We start from the raw sequence: 16,480 nt of genomic DNA, 5'->3' as shown, positions 1-16,480 counted from the left end.
CAAGCCTGATGGCTGGCAGCTGTGCGCCCCTGGAGCAGAGGGGTTATATATGTTACCCAAAACGAGGCCGGCTACGAAGCTTAGGGAGGACTAGTGACCCACCAGAGTTTGGTGGAAAGCAGCATGTTTATTATACTGATAACTAAGCTCAGGGAAGCGGGGGGGGGGGTCACATCCACATTTACATACTCATGCTCCCAGGACAGACACAGTGCTGGAGATGTTAGATTTCTGCCAGGTAAGTTTCCCACCGTGCAGCACTGGAGGTAAGTCTTCCAGAGGCATGATGGGATGGAATGTGGTGGACCACTAGCCAGGCAGTTCAGGCAAAGGGCCTTCCCAGGAGATGCAATCTTGTAAGTGTACTCCTCTAGTATTTTGACTCCTTCCCCTTTTAAAGACTTGCAGCTCCTGGTCTGTGGCTAAGGGTGACTTGGCCTTCTCTGGTTGGTCAAATCCCACCTCGGGCAGTGTCCATGCATAGGCATGTGATTGCTGCCTGATCAGAGTCCCTGCTGTACAGATGCTGAGTGGCTGTGCATTGGGCATGAGATTGCTGCCTGATCAGGGTCCCAGATGCTTTGTCTACCTGGGAGCTACTCAGACAGCCCATTCATCTCAACATGCATTCCAGGAGAGGGTGGAGTGAAAGCCATCTCACAGGCATTCAATGAGAGACAGGAGTGGGGGAGGTGTAACAGGCCTTTTAGACATATGGATCACTGCTCCTCCTACAACAATCAGGCATCAGGTAGTGTGTAGAAGGAGGAGAGCAGGAATGCTGGAGAGTGGAAGGAAGGAGCCAGGGTGTGGATGATTCTGCTCCCCTGTAGCTGGGTAACTAGAGGGGTTTCTGTGATTGACTGACTGTATATGGAATGTGGTAGGACTTCACATATAATAAAAGCATGGATGTCTAGAACTGGAGTGGTGTCTACTGAGCTTGTGGATGGAACAGTGTCCTGGGGACCAGGATTGTGTGAAGTCGTCCTAGAGTACCCACTTATCTGGAATTATCTGCTTGAGACCAAGATATGAAACAGGTCACGGACACTTGGGAATCTTCCCCAGAGAAGTCAGACTGTGGGGGAAAATCAATACTGAGATCAGTGTTCCCTCAAACTCTTCCACCCACGTGCAGAATAAATTTCGTTATGTATACCCAGGCATGTGTGGAGATGCACCAACAGTAGAAACACCTGCTGATAGCAGTGTGTGCTATGCTAATCAGCTGGACGACATCTGAAGCTGTCCTTGTTGGCAGTCAAAGTGCACAGCTTACAGGGAACACGGGCCCAGACATCCAAAAGCCCAGCATCAGGATAAATACCCACTGGAAACTAAGAATGCATTCATCCCACCATAAAGGCACTGAGCATAATGGATGTTAATTAACACAGATAATGTGTACAAGGCACCTGTATCGCCACTCCTGAAAGTGGACAAGGTCATGTGGAGCCTGAACACCGACTACTGTGCTCTTAATCATGTTATTCCTTGCCTTTCTCCTGTTGTCACTAAATTTTCTGAAATAATGTCTACAATCATGTCTGATTCCCAGTGGTTTTCTGTGACTGACATAACAAATGCTTTCTTTTCCATCTCTCCCCATTCTAGTGCATTCTACAAACCTGCTTTCACCTATAACCAGCAGCACCTGACCCTTATGCAGCTTGCACTGTGATATAATGCCCCTTCAATCTGTCAAAGCTCATGGCCCAGATGTGTGGGGGGCGAACTTCCTCACAAGCAGAATGCCATCAGTTATGTCAATATTCTGGTAGCAACAATAAGCGAAAGACAGAATCTACTGGTGCTAGAAAAAGTGCTGCAAAGAATCCAGAACACCAGACTCCTCAAAAAGTCCTTGGTGTAGAACTGAGAAAGCAGATGTAGCTAGAGTGACCTTCATCTGTAGGTTACCTGCTTCTAAAGACATCTCCCCAGGAATGGTAGGAATTTCCTGGGATTTCTGAGATGGCAAGGTTTATTAGAAAAAGGGCAATTTTAAAACTGGGGGGAGTTGGAGCAATAAGATAACTATCACCTGAGGCAACCCTTGACCCAGGCACCTGCACTTGCCTACTCTCAGGTAAATGAGCCATTCCATCTTCAGCTGACCACCAGGATCAATGCAGTGCTCTTGCAACAGTATGGGATATCACTGAAGCCTGTTGCCTATAGCTCAAAGAACTTTACCAAGATGGAAAAGCAGCTCACAGCTATCAGAGGTGCTAACCCTGGTAGGTGCATGTAAGCACTGGGAATTTATTGTGGGAATACCCTGTGAAGTGCTTCAATAATGCACACTCCTTTCCAGTGAAGCTAACAAAGGCAAGGTTTCAAACCCATGGCTTGCTGGATGGATGCTCAGCTTACTAAACTATGAAACAGAAGTGGATAAGGTTATCATGTTGGCAGCACTATTTATGCTCCTAATGGAAGGGCATTAGCACAAGTGCCCACTCCCAGATGTGATTGTACCTAACAGCAAGTGTCTGTTCATCCTGAAGCTCTTGGGTTATGGGAAGAGACTTCTGCATAGTGGATGGTAGCAGCTACTACCTGGGAGGAAGACTGAGCATGGGCTATACATCATTGCAAGCAAATTCAGGGCAGGTTAGAGAGGGCACTGTGAAACCACATTGATTGCAAGCAGTGCAGATAGTGGCCATGAGTGCAACAATGGCAGATGGCCTAAAAGTGGGGGAGACAAGTCATGGTCTGGAGGCCAGATCTAGGACACCAACTCTCTTTCCAGGGGCCGGCCCTACCCTTAAGGAAGGGAGAGACCTTCGGCGGCTGCTGCCACCCCTTGACAAATTCTTTGAGCGCCTATTGGCTGGAAACCAGCCAATGGGAGCTGAGAGATTGTGCTGGGGGAGGAGCAGCGCAGGAAGCCTGTCCCCCCTCTCAGCCAGCCACGTGGAACAGCCAAGGGGCTGGGGCCACTGCCCGCGTGTGTTGCGGGGGGGCTGGGGCTTAGCCAAGCGCTTCCCCGCTCGTGGACGCCCGCAGGAGAGGCGGGAGCCCCGGGCACTTTGCCTCAGACGGCAAACCTGGGGGCCCGGCGGCCAGTGCGTTGAGGGCGGCCCCGCCTGTGCTCGAGCATCCGCACGGCGCTTCCTATCGCTCACCGCCAACTGCGAGCGCCTCCCGCCCGCGGGTGCCGGGACCCGGCCCGCGCCAGGCGGGCGGTGGACGGGCGCGGGGCGCTGGACGGGGTCTCGCCGCGCCGTGCAGCCACAGCCCCGCCCTCCTGCCGCGAACGGGCGCGGTGCCGCTGGCGGGGGCGGGGCTGGCGGCGGAGGGGGAGGCGGGCGGCAGCCCCTCGCGCGGGCTGTGGGGAGGAGGCGGCGGCGGCCCCCAGGGCGGCTGGCGGGCATGCGCGGGCGCCCCACTAACATGGCGGCGGCGGCGGGGGTTGCCTGACAGACCCACGAGCCGCCGGCGGCGCGCGAGGAAGCGGCTCCTCCCCTCCCTGCCCGCCCGCGGTCCCGGTAAGTAGCGGCAGCTCCGCGGGGGGGAGCGAGAGACCCGCGGCGGGGGGCGGAGAAACGGGGCAGCTGCGCCCTTGTGCCCTCGGCGCCCGGGGGCTGCGCCGCCTGCGGAGCCCCCTGGGCTGGCGGCGGGCTGGGTGCGGGTGGCTGAGTCGGGGGGTCTCTCCGGGGCGCGGCGGCGGGCGCAGATCCCGCTGCCCGGGCCTGAGCTGGTGCCGCCTCTGCCCCGTGCGCAGCGCGTGGGAGCGCAGCCCGTCCCCGGGCAGACGGGGCCGGGGCCGGGGAGCTGGCGTGTCTCTCCCCCTTGCCCAGGCTCTTGCAGCGGCCCCCGCCGTGGCGCGGAGCGGCCAGCCCGAGGCCGGGGCACCACCAGCTGCAGAGCCGGGCGCCGAGGGGCTGAAGTCCGGCGGATGCGGAGCGGCCGGACACGCCGACTCCCGCGGTTTGCTCGGGTTGGTGCAGCTCCCGCCCGCCAGGGGCTCGGCGCTGGGCAGTGCCTGGCCGCTCTCCTCCGCAGGGCGCCCCGCCCCCTGTGGGATGGGGTCCAGGATCGCCCGGGCGCGGGTGGGAGTGTTTGACAGGAGCCGCGGCGAGGACACACCTCCCTCGGCGGAGCCAGCCAGGCGGGTGTCCCTTCTGGAGCGGTGCGGCCGCCGCCTTCGTGCGCTCGAGGACCGCAGCTGCTTCCGATCTAGCGCCTGGGAGCGCGCGGGACCGGCTCAAGCGATCCGTACTCGCGATTGGATTTGTACCCTCCGGCTGAGTTCCAGCCAGAGTCCCAGGGAGTTTTGCTCGAAGGTCTTGGCTCGAAAGGGAGCGGGCTCCTGTCCCAGCGCAGCTGGCTGGGGGGTTCTCTGTCCAGCCGGAGAGAAAGTGCCAGGCAGCGGGAATAACGTTTCCTTGTTGCCCTCGCTGTGTGCAGCTAGCAAGAGATCAGTCAATGCCTCTCTGTTCAAGAGAAACCCAGGGTCCTCAGCAGGAGAGAGCCGTTTTTTTCTGAATTTGTGTGGAAGTGTGCTTATTCTTCCAGTACCACTACTTAACGCCAGTGAAAACCTGTCAATTCTCTGTGACACTGAAGTGAAGTTCTCTAATAATTTTTAAAATGTTTATATTCTTTGAAACTCTATTTACCAGTAAATGTAGGAAAAAAAGGTGAAAATGCACAAAACCAGAACAGATTCCCAAACCAACCAACCAAACCCCCACCTTTATTAATCTATTGTTTTTCAAAAATGGGTCACATTGTGTTCACTTAATCACTGGATCACTGTTCAGCGGGGTGGAATGTGGACTGTAAAGCTTTAGTGTTAGGGGAACACTCCTACACTTGGAAAATGTAGCGTATTAAAAATGCATAAAGTTCTGCTTAAACTTAAGTTATACTCTATATACAAATTATTGCAGAGTGAGTTAGTATGGATATATTGTATGAGGGTTTTTTTTTTTTTTTTTGAGAAATACATTTCTTAACTTTCTTTGGGGGCACTTTATATGCTTTCTGGTTAAGTCTGAATATTCAGTTGCAACTTTAATAAAAAATAAATTCTTATCAAAACATCCATCAACCTTTGTGTGTAGCCCACTGGGGCAAATTGCAGAATAGATTGCAGTGGCATAGTAATTATGTGGAACTTTATTGTATTAGTCAAATTTCATGCTCAGTTAAACTTCAGGAATAAAAAAGCACTTTCATGTGTTTTTTCTTTTCCTAACTAGTTACTTATTATAATTTAAAATATGTTAATGCATTGCTTTTCTCTCCACAGTCACTTTCTTCTCCTCTGTCTATTAATCAGCTATAAAAGACTGCAAAAATAAACAACTTAATAACCTAGGAATGATAGTAGAAATATAGTTTAAGGTGCACTGCTTGTGAAAGTCAGTGATATTAATCTTTAAAACAGTACTTGAAATACTTCAGTGTAACAAGTAGCTGATAATGCTAGTATTTTTGCTATTTAGTTATCCATGTCTATCTCTTTTGCTTAAAATGTGTCTATTAGTGCATTTAAGAAAAAATATTTTACAATAATTCTGCAAAAATATGTCATTTTCTACCATATGCTATAATTTGGTGAAAAGCTGCATTGCAGCTGGAAGAAGAAGCTGAATAGCTAACCAAAGCTTAGTTATAGTTTTGGAGTCTGGAGCATTCTTCCAGCTTAAAATCTGGTTATATGGTACATTGTAGATTATGCCTCGGAACAGTCAATGAAAGAGCAGCATCAGACTTTTCAAGCATATCTATTTTAACTCTGCTCATCCCTACTTTGAGTAGGCAGCTGTCCTTCGCTGCTGCTGACTCCTTCACTGGATCCAGGTGCAGTGGTCTGAGCAAACTGCTCCACGTTGTTGCTAAATGTTGGTGATAGGTGTGTCCAATGTAAGAACAACCACTTCCAGGAAATGACCTTAAGTTAAAAGGTGCTAGTATTCATTCCAGCCTCATCCCTTTGTTTCAAGAGATGCTGACTTAGATTTCTTTATGAAAGGAAGATGTGAAAAATGGTAGATCAAACTTATAGTTATTGTGCCACAGGTTGGCCATGGAGTTTTTATAGCATGTTTTATTTTTTGGGGGGTGGGGGAGGTTCATAAAGGAAAAAGGTTGAGAACCCCAATGTAAAGGATTGTGTGTGGTGTTAGGCTTCACGGAGACTTAAGAAACTTAAGGAAGATGGGACAAGAGACTTGTGAGGTCTGGGATTTGCCAGGTCAGGTAAAGGATTAAACTGACCTTAAAACTTGAAAAGTGACTCTAGTTAAGGATAGTCTTGATAGGACAACTTGTAGATAAGAGACACATGCACCCAGTCCTGATAAAGAAAAATACAAAATAGTACCTCAGAAACATGACTCCCTAAAGTTGAGGCTGATCTGATGTATTTTAATACCTGATCTCATTTTTTAATTTAGACTTTGGTTTGATTACCTTTTTGATTGTTTGTTTGCACTTGTGTTAAGTGAAACAGGAAATCTAAGGATCTTAGTTAAAATTCCAAGGTGTTAGTGATAGTTACTTAAAATGTTGCTTTGTAAGTATTCAAAAATAGAAGTTGGCTGGCTTCTCTTAAGATCTCTCATGTACCCAGGTGCTAAAATTTGCCATATTATGATTTCATCAGGTAAGTACTAGAGTTCCAGAACTTGTGTTAGGTGGACAGTTGATTTACTTACTGTGTGGTCATGTATAGTTGTTGCAAGGCACCGTTCAGTTGAATCATATCACCCATATGTTTTGTTACATAGTTGAGGGACACTTCCTTTGTTCTACTCTTTATCTGCTGTGTCAGAAACAAAGTTAAAAAGAACCTTTGTTTGTTCCTTGGATAAGTGTCTTTCTGATTTCCATTGTAGGTGTGTATGTGCCTTATGTGTGACATCAGGGGTTTTAATAGCGTTGTTTGGGGGTGCACAGGCATGCTATAATTCCTTGTGTTATTGAGTGAAGGCAGAAGGGGTAGAGTGGCTGCAATCTCCTCCTGCCCTTGTAGTTGCCTGTTACCCACTGCGACTGACAGATTTTAAACCTCAAGGTTTAGAGTCCACCATACTGGTTGTTTGTGAAACATCTTGGTTCCCTTACGGGGGTGGGTTGTGGTTTTGAGGTTTGCTTCTGTTAGTACCATGGGTGCAGGTAACATGACATCTATTTAACCCAGTATGAGGTTGCTACATAGCAGGAATCTGTAGCAGGCTTTGAGGAAATGGTGAGTCTGCAACTTCTTCTGCTGTTTGCAGCTGCTTTGGATTCTGCTTGTCTTGAAAAGTTGCCTCTTGCTGCTGCATTGATCTCTTCTCTGTTTACGGACTCTCTTCTAATAGGTTACAGGACTGTCAGTGTTGCCCACGCTTCCAGCAAAAGAATTAATTTATTTGGTATTGTTAGGTTTGTATTGAGGTCAACAAAATTCGAGTTAATACTATTTCAGTAGGTAATCCAGTTTAGGGCTGACTAAATTTACTTCCAGATTGTTTGGGGTGTTTTTTTATGAGAAGCAAACTGTTGTTCTTTCCTCACCACCCCAAAGTGTATTTAAACATCAGTTTATGGGTGGCAGACAAGGAGAGTGGTGCTATTTTCTATATGAAATTTCAGGTGCACGGAATATTTAAGATATTTTGAATGTAAGTACAGTAGCTGTGAAATGATAATCGCTGATATAGTTGACACAGCTGCCAATTACATTGTCATCTTTAGTTGTGAAATTAGCTCAGAGATGAATGGGTCAGTTAGGCCCTTTCTGAACTATTAAAGCTGTCATCAGTTACACTGTTCCTGGAGGACTTTCTTGACAACTGAGGATTAGAAACTTTTTTAAAAAGATACCTTAAAATCTCTCTCACAGGTCTGTGGGGAGGGATTGATTTCACGGCTCCAGAGAGTAAGAGTATCTGTGATCATAGCTTCCAAGATCCTCCTGGAACTTAGTGGTAATGCTGACTGGACCAGGCCAGAGTCCCCTAGATAATACTATCGGAGGGGTAGCCGTGTTAGTCTGGATCTGTAACAGCAACGAAGGGTCCTGTGGCACCTTATACACTAACAGAAAAGTTTTGGGCATGAGCTTCCGTGAGCACAGACTCACTTCATCAGATGCTGGCCTTTCCAAGGGTTAGGGTCACTCTGATGAAGTGAGTCTGTGCTCACGGAAGCTCATGCCCAAAACTTTTCTGTTAGTGGATAAGGTGCCACAGGACCCTTCGTTGCTGTTATAGATAATAGTATGAGGACTTGCTCCGTACCTTCTGAGCGCTGCTTTTACATTGTTGGTGCTGCTAGTTACTTTAGCAGATAAGTACAGTCAGCTCTATAGCAGTCTTTAGCATACTGTTCCATACTAGCATCTGAGCATCTCTTTTTAAATTTGTAATAGGAATTCCTTCTCTCTCTCTCTATTTCCACCCCCCCCCCACACCTGTTTTATTTGTTCTGTGCTCAAAGGTATGCTGGGTGCCTCCCAGAGCAAATAACAGTGAAGGCTAGTTAATATTAGAGAGGCTAGGGTGGGATTCAGTAAGGTACATACATTGGGATGTGGAAAGTAAGCCCATGCAAATTTGAGCAAACAAGATTTATTTTAAAAGGTGAATGTTTTAACCAGTTTTTGTTACAGAAATGAGTCTTTGGGAGGGATTTTAATGAGACTAGGTCAGAGAACATTGACATGATGAATGTTTTAAGACAGTCTTTCAGGCTTGTATGAGGCCATGAAAAATAATGTTTAAAATGATAAATTTCAGGGTGAATAAAAATAGGTGACTTTAAAAATGCTTTTTATTTAAATTGGATTTTAAAAATCAAAATATTTCTCATTTAGAAAGAACACTTACAGTTAATTCTCATTTTAAAAATAAAATTACAATTAAATCTCATCACAAACATGCTACATCTGTGCATACGGTCTGGAGGAATTAATGGTTCGAGTCTCTCCAGCCTGACTTCTAGCTCTTTGTTCTTGAAAGTTCTGGCCTTAAAGTTAAACATGTGCAAAGATGGAAGCTGGATAGGATTGTTTTGGTTCTGTGCTTTATGTGGTGGTAGACATTGGCCAAGCACAGTGGGAGAGTTAGTTAAGACATTGTCTCGGAGAAACAAACAAACAAGGTGTTTGTGAAGTATTTAACACCATACATTAGTCTTGAAAGGCTTAGATTTTATTTTATTTTGTTTTAGGTAAATGTCAGTTTCTCTCACGTGCACCCCTTATGAAAAGATATTTCTATTAGTAATTGAAATTTACAGCTGAATGAATTAAGAACAGATGTGCTAGAGACCCTATTAGAATTTAAGGATATTTATTTCTTGTCTTGATAACTTCCCATGCATAATTTTATTCAACTGAAAATCTGATAAAAATGGGGTGGGGGCATGTGTCAAGAATGCTTAAAAATAAGTCTTGATGTTATCTAACACAATTATATACTGAATAGATTTCTGACAAGCCTGCCTACAAATAACTTATCCCTCTCTTCCAGTCTGTAAGACTCTTGTCAAAAAAACAGCCTCAAGGCTTTTTTCTTAATTTTTTAAAAAAGGGAGGTACTTAATAAAATGTTAAAAAAATAATTTTTCAAAATACTGTGAAGAGACATCATTCACTTAGAAGTCATACTTCTGTCTGGAAACACTGTACCTTTGTCTGTATTAATATAGCACGAGGGCTGGGTCTACACTGGAGAATTTTGTCAACAGAAAGGGCTTTCTGTTAACATAACTCAGGGTGCATCTATACATACAAAGCATTCTGTCAACAGATTGTTGACAGAACTCTGCATTTGCCTCAACAGTGTTACCCCTCAAAAATTTGAGGCATAGCAATTGACAGAAGTACAGTGTAGACACTTTATCCACAGAGAGGGCTTCTGTTTGCTTTCTGCCACCAGAGGGCAATGCATTCTGGCAGTTCTCTGTTGACAGAGCAAGTTGTCTGTAGATGCAATCTGTTGACAGAGGTTCTGCTGAGATTTCCCTGTCGACAGTCCCTTCTGTCGACAGATGTTTCTAGTGTAGACATAGCCTAAGTCTGATCAGGATTGTAACTTTATTGTATTGTGCACAGAGTAGGACAATCCCTGCCATCAACAGTTCTGCCTAATTAAAATCATGCTATAATAGTGCTTATGACAAATAGGAGGGAAACAACAAGAATGTTCTCCATCAGCTGTGTACATAGCTGGATAGTTGAATGTACATATAATATGAGATTACAGGTTGAATCTGTCTAATCTGGGACTCTTGTCTTTCAGCATCCGTAATCCAACATTACATTACTTAGCTGTTTGACCACTTATCATGGGTGTGGCCAAGTTTCATGCAGTCCCATAAAGCTTTTTTACAGCCACCAGTCCTGGCCTTCAGTGTTCTGGATGGTTATTTAGCTGTAATTTACCCCATATGTCTTTTGAGACCCCAGTAAACTGTGGAAGTGTTGGTAATGCTACCTCCTATAGTCCAACAAATTCTCTTTTCTGGCACCAGTCTGGTCCTGAGTGTGCCGGATTAGAGAGGTTCAACCTGTGGTAATAAATTCATCTTGTTGCAAATATATATAAAAAGTTCAAAGAGGAATCAATTCAGACAAATCCAGTGGCCTGTGTTACATGGGAGGTCAAACTAGATGATCACAATGGTTTATTCTGGTTATGTAGTCTAGAAAGTAAAATTTATGGTAAGTAATATGAAAATGATTACAGGGACAAATATCAATTTGTGTATTTAACAGCTCTCAGTGTAAGCCAGTTTCCTTGTTCATCTTCCATTATAGGTATCCCATATTGTTTGTTGGAGTTATATTTAGAAGCCAAGGTGGGGGAAACTTTAAGAAAATAAATGGGGAAAATATACAGAAAAAGTAAAACCAGAGAGGTACGGTACGTGAAATTAACTGCCTAAATTTCAATCTGACAGTCTTTCAACAATTATTTTGAAATTTGAGAGGTGTTCTTAAATTATTTTTGTATATCTGACTCTCCTGTATATTTTATAGTTGCCCTTAAACATTTGTGTGAAAAATATCCAGTGGCCTGAAATGGTTTCCTAGTTTTTACCCAGCCAAAATTCCCATTCATTTTGGGATTGTGGGAAACTTGGCCACACCCATGATAAGTGGTCATACAGCTAACTAAAATCATGCTGGATTACAGATGCTGACTATAGAGCTGTGACAGAGCCATTCTGTCAGAGTTGATAGGGCCAAAAACATAATCTGATGTTTAGAATGTCTCCTCTTTGTTCACCGTTGACCTGATTCTTCATTAAATAAAGTCTGCAGTATAAAAAAAAAAATCTGTTGGGTGACCAGCCAACCTAGACTTAGGTTTCTTTGAAATCTTGTGTTCAAATCCAGAGTTAAATTTATTTGAGGTCTATGTGTTTACTGGATTCGTGTGAACAGGCAGGGTTGGAACATATTTCTGCATAGGTGACTGGCTTACTCGTAAGAGTGGTATTTATTCGGGTTGAGGAAACTGAGGGGGGTGGCATGAAATCTCATGGGGGGGCACAGCGTGATTGGCTGCTATGTGTCAGGCTCATCTATCTCATTAAAACTGTTGAAATAAGTTACTGTTTTTTATGGATGTGTATTCCTATTTATATACCAATGCATGAGGTTTTTACATTCTTATTTTCTTACACACGCTGAAAGGGTCTTTTTTAGTATATGACCATAACAGAAATTTCTGTCTGTTTGGATTACATTATAGAGGTTGGGGGGGGGGGGGGGGGCTGCTAATTGCAGGGAAGAAAAGTGGGCTCAGTGTAAAAAGTTTGCTCACTCCTATTATAGGTAAAGGGGTGGGGTAAGGGATAGTTTTGATACTCGAACCAAAAGAGTAATTTCTGGATAGTGTTTCTTTAAAAGGTTGCTGCTGGCTTCTCTAGAAAGAGGGTGTGATGGGGAAAGCAGTTGGGTAGCACCTTAAAGACTAACAGTTTTATTTATTATCTCAAAAGGAGTAATTCTTACTTTTCAAGTTTTTTTTTCTAAAATAGAAGAACAAAATTAGAGTAGGATGGAAAATATCTCAGATGTAAGTTAAAGTAACTTTGGAAATGCAAACAGTTTAGGTTTGTCCATTAATATACATTCTCTCTCTCTCTCTCTCTCTCTCTCTCTCTCTCTGTCAACAAGAGCTTGCACGGTAGGAGCACTATTAAGGATGAAGGGGATTTGACAACAAAAGCATTATAAGGAAGTTAAAGGCGGACAAAGGCTCACCATCTAAATCAGAATTAAATGAAGATGTGATGAAGCTTGAATTTGCTGACTGCTTTAAACCCCAGCTGTCAGTAGTATTAAAAATAACATCCTCTATGTTGGCTTTTTAATTGGTTTCCATGTACAAAAATTTTAATGTTGAAACTAGCATACTTTTTTTTTTCTTGCCCTTTACCTTTTGATTTTCAGTGTCTCTAGCTTAGATCAAGTGACTTATTGACAACATCTGTTTCTGTGCTTCCAGTGTCTGAATCAGGGTGGATAGATTTGAATCATAATTTAAATCACCCAAAAAAACAACTTTTAAGTCAAGCTATCAAACAAGCTAAGCCTGAACATGCTTTGAGTGGCTTAATTTTGGAGTAAGTCCCATTGAACTCACTGGCATGTCTGTTTTTTGAAATCACGAGACAAGCGTAGAAGGCGATTCCCTGGGAAAAGCCAAGTGATGCTGAAAGTAAAGTAGGGAACAGATCTGTGGCATCATCAGTGTACTTTGTGGCCACGGTGTTCCAGAATAAGGGGTATGTGTTATGTAACATGGCAACTCTAGGCTACTCTTTCTGCAGTTTTCTGTATTATATGCTTGAGTGATAGATTCTAAACCTCGTTTACTACTGAAACAAGCCATAAGAATTAGCTAAGCTAAACTTTCTCTTATCTAGCAACGTCCAACACAGCAAACAGCTTGGGAATTTACTTAAGTCACACTTCTACTAACAGACAGAGAGAGTGCCTTTGAAGAATGATGCATTGCAAAGTGAATTAAAGTTACTAGCCAGTTGACCCACTCAGCAATATCCACATTTAATCACATAATTTTCTGCCAATAAGCAGTTTTCCTGATGTTTCATTCCCTGCACTGGGTCCTGCATCATCAGCTTGCACTGCTTACAGTTGACGCGTTTTTCTTTTTTACCTAGGGAACAAAGTTTCTTCAAAATACGCCCTGGTAAGGTGTTTGTCGTACCCAGCAGCCATGTCTGTTTTTCTGCAGAAAAAGTGTGTGTGGGGAATATAGGAAACTATGTGATGAATATCTTCACTTTTTCCTTCCATTCCACTTCTGTTCCTTTCTGTGCTGCCTCCATCCTTTCCTGTATATTGTTCTCTAAGACAACGTCTTAACTAACTCCTCTGCTCTGCTTGGCCAAGGTCTACCATCATATAAGCACAGAACCAAAACAGTCTCATCTAGCTTCTGTGCACATATTTAAAACCAGAACTTTTGAGAAGCGAGAGCTAGTAGTTAGGCTGGAGAGACTCAAACCATTAATTCCTCTTTATGAGACTATAGGTGTAATATATTTGTGATCAGATTTAATTGTAATGTAATTTTTAAATGAGAAATTTAGTATTCTGTTGATTTTTTTAAAATAAAAATCTGTTTTTTACATTTTAAAAAATGATCTCTTTTTATCCACCCTGGTCTGAACTGACTTCTTGAGATGTTTCCTGTGGTATGGTTGACATAAATTGCACTTTGTAGCTTGATTTTTTTCTGCATATTTTTCTTTTTTGCTTGCCTTTGGTTTTCTTTCTATTCCCCTCATCTCTTCTATTACTTGTGTATTCCTAGTTCTCTGTCCTTGAATCTGCTTTTCTATTTCATTCTTCTACCCCGGATCATTCCTTCTTTGTTAGTCTTCTGTTCTTTAGCTTTGTTTACCTTTCCTCTTGCACTAACTTCCTATCTTTTTATTTTCCATCACACTGCTTGCTTGCTCATTCACATTTCAAGGATATCTTCAGCTTCCCGGACTTCCCTGCTTTTCTGCCCAAGGTCTCTCTGCAAGATTCACTTTCTTATTTGTCTGGCTTTTTCTCTGGGTGATATTGGAAGCTATATGCAGAAAACTCACCCTGGTTGGAGTAGGGAGCGGACAGCAGGTAACAGACTATAAACTGTTAGGAAAGGTACTTAAGTGGGGGAACTCAGCAGTGTTTCTCAACCTTTTTGATACTAAGACCCAGTGTTCCCTAAAGCTGAATGCTTGGGTGGCTGCTCAGGAGAGATTCATGTGCCACCCAGCTGATTAGTAGAGTGCCCACAGACACCCTCAGTGGGAAGCAGGTGTTTCTATTGGTTGGGCACATCCACACGTGCCTTATTGTATGTAACAATTTTCTGCCCATGGATAGAAAAATTAGAGGGAACACTGCCAGGGGCCATTTGTTTGCCTTTCTGAACTGCACAAGGGATATCACAGGGACCGATTCTGGTTCTGAGGCCAGTTGTTGAAACACTGAACCAGAGTGCTCCTCAGTTCTGCCCTAGAAAGGAGTTCTGTTCAGCCTCAATCTGACTGCACTGTCTCTGCAGAGATTTAGCTTTCATGCTGCTCTTCAGAAAGGAGGCTCAAACTCAGTTTTCGAGCATAACTTGATTTAGATGATGATTACTAGAAGCTCACTTAAACACAGTGAACAGAATAAACTTGGTGGAACTGGCTTTTGAGTAACACCTCTTCTAAACAGTGATAAATTTTATGCTGTTGGGTTTGTGCTATTTCAAACAACTGTTTAGAACTTCCAATTGTCTGCATTTTTAACAGGGTGGTGAGCATGTTGTAAAATAGCCTGTGTGGTGCTACAAGAACTAATGAAATGCTGGAATCCTTTTTATGTTTCTAACAGACACTCCACTTGTGTTAAACTTGATGACTATCACTGCAGGGTTGGAATCTTTATTATACCACCAAGTGCTATCTAGTGTTTGGAACAAAAAAAGATAAAGCCATGCACTGTTCTAAGTAATCTACCCATAAAGACAGCTACTTTGTCTCTATCACCTTTGATAGTTTATTGCTTAAAGAGGAAAAGCCTTGACATGTTTTGGGGAAATTCTACAACCATTTCTAACATACAGATTATTTGGAAGTTTAAATGGGTTTCATCTCCTCTTATTGGTGATCATTTACAAGCGTTGCCATGTAACAAAAATGTTTTATTTGCTTGAATATTCAGTTTTATTTGACTACTTTTAATCTTGAATTTTTGCATTGGTGATTTTGGAGGTAATACTGTTTAATATTTAAATGATATAGAATGGATTTTTCAATTGGTTATATTCTCCTGAATTGTACTGTGGAAGTAAGGTATCATGTAGTGAAGTTCATCATGATAACATATAAAGTACAAACTAAATTGTTTTCAAATTCTGAAGTTTCAGTAATAGTTTTTCATTAAAACTGTTACACTAATTTTAATACAAATTTTTAATCTGTTTAAATGCTCTTGTATTCTCCCCTTAAGCTCAAGAAATTGAGTTAATATTTCTGGAGCATCCTTAGCTTTGAGCTATTGTTCCTGTTATAACAGATGTGGGCTATGTCTACACTAGCCCAAAACTTCGAAATGGCTGTGCAAATGGCCATTTTGAGGTTTATTAATGAAGTGCTGAAATACATATTCAGTGCTTCATTAGAATGCTGGCAGTCATGGCACTTCAAAATTGGCGCGGCTTGTCCAGACAGGGCTCCTTTTCAACTGGATCCCCGCAACTTCGAAATCCCCTTATTCCTATCTGCTGTTAGGGGGTTTTGAAGTTGCTGGGGTTCTTTCTAAAAGGAGCCCCATCCGGACGAGCCGTGTGGCGGCAAGCCATGTCAATTTCAAAGTGCTGTGGCTGCCGGCGTTCTAATGAGATGCTGAATATGTATTTCAGCGCTTCATTAGTAAACTTCGAAATGGCCATTTGCATGGCTATTTCCAAGTTTTGGGCTAGTGTAGCCGTAGTGTTTAGATTGATTGATTGATTGTTTGAAAGTCTAGTAGTATCTTCTTTAGCTGAATTTTGTTATAGCCCACAGTTAAATACAGAACAGGCTGATGTTGAGACTAGTATTATCTAAACAGGTAGCTGGTATCTGACACTACCCACCTTTGCAACATATATCAAAAAGCAATTGTGTCTTTGCTATTTTAGTCACAACTATCAGTTTATTATTCTTTGCATTTCAAATAAGACAACACTTTTCCCAGTGGGGGGGGGTGTGTGTGTGTGTGTGTGTGTGTGTTGAAATTGAAGACAATCTTTATCATGTAAAGTAGGATCAACGGCATATTTTGATACCAAATCATAATATGCTGTGTGAAGCAGTCATGTTTTTCTTTTTGATGGTTTTCTTTAGTTTGAAATGAAGTAATAAAAAAAAATTAATTTCTTATCCTCTTTCCAGTATTGTTTAGATTTAGCTCTTGTTTATGCAGATTTTCTTTATAATTTAGTGTGTAACGTTTTGCAGCTTTCAC

The 16,480-nt window shown here is 43.1% G+C and overlaps 1 protein-coding gene across 2 annotated transcripts in view; it reads left to right on the top strand.

The window, feature by feature from the left end:
• Window positions 1-3,326: 3,326 nt before the first annotated feature.
• SCML2 (Scm polycomb group protein like 2) overlaps window positions 3,327-16,480 on the top strand; it is a 163,597-nt gene continuing 150,443 nt past the window's right edge. The window contains exon 1 of one of the 2 annotated variants that reach the window (XM_074993795.1): window positions 3,327-3,500. The gene's annotated coding sequence lies outside the window, so the exon portion shown is untranslated. Of the gene's footprint in view, window positions 3,501-12,228; window positions 12,294-16,480 lie in introns of those variants that run through there. The other variant, XM_074993804.1, reaches the window with a different exon arrangement.

This window comes from Carettochelys insculpta, chromosome 1, assembly GCF_033958435.1.
Source record: "Carettochelys insculpta isolate YL-2023 chromosome 1, ASM3395843v1, whole genome shotgun sequence".
In the NCBI taxonomy this organism is placed as follows: Eukaryota; Metazoa; Chordata; order Testudines; family Carettochelyidae; genus Carettochelys; species Carettochelys insculpta.
This window is presented reverse-complemented; position numbering and strand designations above follow the sequence as displayed.